At 41.5% G+C, this 4,454-nt stretch overlaps 1 long non-coding RNA gene across 8 annotated transcripts in view; it reads right to left on the bottom strand.

Annotated features, from left to right (window-relative positions):
• The window catches only part of LOC105298187, a 40,731-nt gene extending 36,491 nt beyond the window's left edge, over positions 1-4,240 (bottom strand). For 6 of the 8 annotated variants that reach the window (XR_002782524.1, XR_002782519.1, XR_002782522.1 and 3 more), the window contains exons 1-2: positions 4,159-4,240; positions 1,637-1,695 (exon numbers count right to left, since the gene is read on the bottom strand). This is a non-coding gene — a long non-coding RNA (uncharacterized LOC105298187). Of the gene's footprint in view, positions 1-1,636; positions 1,696-4,113 lie in introns of all 8 variants that reach the window. The other 2 variants (XR_002782523.1, XR_002782520.1) reach the window with 1 other exon arrangement.
• Positions 4,241-4,454: the final 214 nt, after the last annotated feature.

Raw genomic sequence — 4,454 nt, 5'->3', positions numbered from 1 at the left:
AGACGCTAGTGTGATGCTAAGATTAAGGGAAAAAAAGAATTAAGCATCGGAGGCTGATGCGTTGCTGTTTAAGATGTTGTGCTTGAAATGTTTGGGGAGTAGACAAGTAGAGACGTCCAGTGGGCAGCTGGATATATGGTTCTGGAGCTCAGAGGACAGAGAAGACAGAGTGGTGATCAAAAGCCATATCTGAAGGCATTAATAATGAGGAAGACCTCATAAACTTATATGGAGTGATTTCCAGGCTATACCAGTAAGCGGAAAAAGCCAAGTGCAAAAGAATATCTATAGTATGCTACCTTTTATTAAGAAAGAAGGGGATATAATAAAATAAACAAGTAGCTGCTCATGTGTACAAAAAATATAGAAAGGATAAACCAGAAACCAATGAATGTGGTTAACCTCAGGGGATAGGTGGGAACAGATGAAAAAAAAATAGAAGAGAAATGGGGTAGAAGGGATGAGGGGGAAGTGATACTTCTCTACATGTGTCTTTCTACAGTTCTGATTCTTATAACTACGGTAATGTCACATACCCCCCAAATAAACCATTAAAATCAACCAGGATGAGGAAGGAGAACCGCAAACGGAATACAAACAGTAACAAATGAATCTAACTATAGTAAGTCCTCACTTAACATTGTCAATAGATTCTACGATTTAGGCCAAAGGATGCAGGACGAAACCAGTGTTACCATAGGTTGATCGATATAAACAAGAGTTAAGTCCCTATGGCAACATCAATGTTATAACAAAACATTGAACAAAATAATGTTATTCAAGGATCTGCTATATATTAAAATTAAATAATATAACTATTTGAAGGGGATGAAGAACCATAATAATTTTGGAGAAGAGTATTTTAACTATATTCTGTAAGGCTAAAAGAACTGTACATAAAGACACTCGTTAGGGAATTTGTTTTTCACATGGGGTGTGGATCAGCTATTCTTAAACTACCTCAAGGGTCCACTTGGATGAGCAAATAATATAATGTGAATAATAAGAGCCAGGTTTCTCCCTGTCAGACTAAACAGTTATGAATTAGGAAAAGGGAAAGCTAGACCGAGCCCTGCGACATTAGTGGCCAGTAAAGCGTCAAGGTCATGGGAGACAAGGACTGTCCTGTATTGCAGGAGGCTAAGGAGACATAACCACCGAATGCAATGTGGCATCCTAGGTTGGATCCCTGAACTGAAGAAGAAATTAGTAGGACAACTGGCAAAATTTGAATAAGACAGATAGTATTATATTAATGCTAATTACATTTTTGATCACTTTACTGTGCTTTGCTTGGGTGTAAAAGTCACAGGAAACCCACTGCATTTCTTTCACAGTTTTTTTTTTTTTTTTTGACAAGACTGGCCTCTATGTCGCTTATTCAAAGATGATCTAAGAAAATGTTCACATATAAATGACAGGAAAGCCATACTCAGAGCCTTCCTGGCACAACTTGAATAAACATATAGAAACATGATTTCTGTATATTTATGTCAACCTTCTAGTGTTGATCTGATACACTTTTCCCTGATGCTGAATTTGCATATTTCTACTATTTCGCCTGAATGTACAAACTACTATAAGCCATTTTGAAATCCACTGTAGAATGTGGAAAGTAAATCCGTAAACAACTTACCTGGGATTTGTTCATTTTTGGATGCTCTTGAGAAAGGGCCAAGAGTGTTGATACCAGGGCTGAGCAAGGAAGAATGGGGAATGGAATTATGAGCGATCTGGCTAACATAGCAGCTCTTACAATTACCTACCCAGAAAGTGAACTATTTTAAATGACCCTTTGATAATTCTGGTACTGGAAGTTATAGGAAACAACACAATGAGGAACTTATCCATTTAAAATTCTGAAATGGTCACACATAACTTTTCATACTGAATGTAAACAGTTGTTTTCTATGGAATTAATGTATGCCTTTGAAAAAATTAAAAATAACCTGAGTCCAATAAGAGGAGATTGGGGAACAAAATTTAGTATATAGAAAGTTTGGAATACTATTCTAGCCTTAAAATTGATTTTAGGATTAAAATATTTATTGGCATAGGAAAATACTGATATTGTCAGTTACTTATTTTCCTATATTTTTTAGCCACTTGAGATCAGATAATCCAGGAGATCAGAAAAAGGAATGCACATACTTTAAGATCTTTTTTTTTGTTTGGTCTCCCTTAAAGTTTCTCAAGAGGATCTTGTGATGGAGGACAGAGCCCTGACATAGGAATTCAAAGACCTGAATTCAGTTCTTGGCTTTCTCACTAGCAAACTGCTTGACTGGATAACTATTTATCTTTCAAGTCCTAATTTTAAAATAAGGTAAAAGTAATAGTTTTAAAAACCTCTCTTTACTTCCACCATGTGATTCTATAAGGGAGAAATTCAGTGAATCCTAAGTGCGGGGATGGACATGGTTTAAGCAGCTCAGAATAGAGATAGTAGGAAATGACTGTATGTATTCAGGAAGTGATAAGAAATAATTTCTTCAGCTATGCCTGGTACCCCTTTCCTACAACCCACACACTCACAAACCCTCCAATAAAATGTCTTTTCCTGTAAAATCTGGACCCTGCCCATTGCCTTCAATGCAGCTCACATCTTTCTTCTGAAAGCTGAACACTTAGTTCTGAGCCACAATAATCAGTGGTCTCTGAATAGGGTGTTACCACCCAGTATTTGCATAGACTGGAGAGAATTCTGGCCTAGTAACTCTTGTGTTCCTTTCGAGGATTTGTCTGCTTCCATGCTGAAATTCTAGTGAGAGTTTTCAGTTCAAAAACATGTTCTTCCAGGTGTAATTTCTGTTCCCGGGGCCTTCTGCCCTTTACTTCATGGAGTGGTTTTGTTTCAGGGTGGGCCTAGGGCCACATTTCCATTACCTAGAATCTACATTTGGAGTTTCAAGGCTCGAATGCTTGGTAAGCTGGACCTTTTTAAAAAATCTAATCAGGGCTGCTCTGGAGTGAGATAACACTGCAGGGGGCAGGACAAAACCTCAAAACCTTATTTCCCCAAATCCTAAGGGAAATAGGCCAAATGATTTGATTATCAAAATACATGGCTAAGTGCTTCCTAGGGCACACATAGGATAAGTGACTGTGCCAGAGAAAACACAATGAGTGTAGGTAGAGGGGAATGTATATTATAAAGAGCATGAGAGAGACTAGGAGTAAAATAAATCTTGTTTTAAAACTCAACTCATTCACCAGTGAGTAAATCACTTTAGCTCTCAGCAAATGAGAGTTTTAAATGTGCTCCAACAGGGGTGGTAATGCAGGCCTCACAGCCTGGTTCTGAGGATATCTAAAAATTTTTCTAACATAGAAAGCAGGGGATACTTAGAGTGGACTATATTCCGGGCTTGATCTTCACAAGTGCTTTCTTGTTCTAACTCAGCACAACCCTATGAGGCAAATATTATTTAGATATTCATTTAACAGATGGGGGGTTGGGGGAAGGAGTTAGAATAAATAACGTGCCCAGGGATGCAGTGGTTTCGTCGCAGGACCTCATCTGAATCCAAGCTCTTAAAACTTCACGCAGCTCTGTGAAAACCTCCGCCCTCCGAATCTTTCACTGAAATCTTTTCTAGTCAAATCGACACCCTGGCCATTCCCTTCAACTGCAGTTCACAGCTTTCTTTTACTAAAGTCAGTATGGAATAACTAATATAATGATAATATTTAATTCTCATATTTGTTCCCTTCCCTACCGCGCTCTAAAACTTTTCAACCTAGCCCGCCGGCTGCAGATCCAAGTGCATCAGTGGAAGTTCCGGAATCGGATTTTAGCTAGCTGGCAGCACAAACCTTTCACCTTTACAGAGCACCTTCTTCAGGCAAAGAAGGGCAGCAGAGAGCGCCCGGCACGAGGCCGGCAGGTCAGGAGCCCAGCCCTCCCTCGCTGTCTTTCTCCGGGACCACTGGAAACCCGCTCCAGGGGCTCCCTCCAGGGGGATGGGAAGCGAGCCCGCGTCGACCCTCCGCGAACCGAGGCCGGCCGCCTCCGCGCAGTCCCACCCTTCCCTCCGACCCTCGAGGGCTCGGGGCTCCCCGCCAGCCTTTCCTCTAACTTGGGGGTGCACCCGCTACGCTTCCAGGTCGCACCAGGACAGAGAACGGCAAAATGAGAGATTCGAGAGGCTGCAGTACCATGCCCAGGAACAGCCAGGGGAACCGGAAATAATCTCCCAGGTGGAACACCGAAGGGCACATGCGCGGAAGAGGCTTCCGGGCGCCCTTCGTGGGATTCCGCAAAGGAAGCTGGACCGCTTTCCACGACTCCATTCCCCATAAGGCACCGCGGCGGTCCCCCCGCCCCCTCTCCCCCCATGAGTGGTCCTTCGAAGAACGTTTACTTTAATAATGGGGCTTGATCGATTGCTATGAACCATTAATATAAAAAGAAAAATTGCCTGTTAATTTCGCCGAAGGTTGTAGATGAGAAA

Source organism: Pteropus vampyrus, unplaced genomic scaffold (genome assembly GCF_000151845.1).
Source record: "Pteropus vampyrus isolate Shadow unplaced genomic scaffold, Pvam_2.0 Scaffold147, whole genome shotgun sequence".
NCBI lineage: Eukaryota > Metazoa > Chordata > Mammalia > Chiroptera > Pteropodidae > Pteropus > Pteropus vampyrus.
Note: the sequence above shows the minus strand (reverse complement) of the source record. Positions and strands in the feature narration are given on the sequence as shown.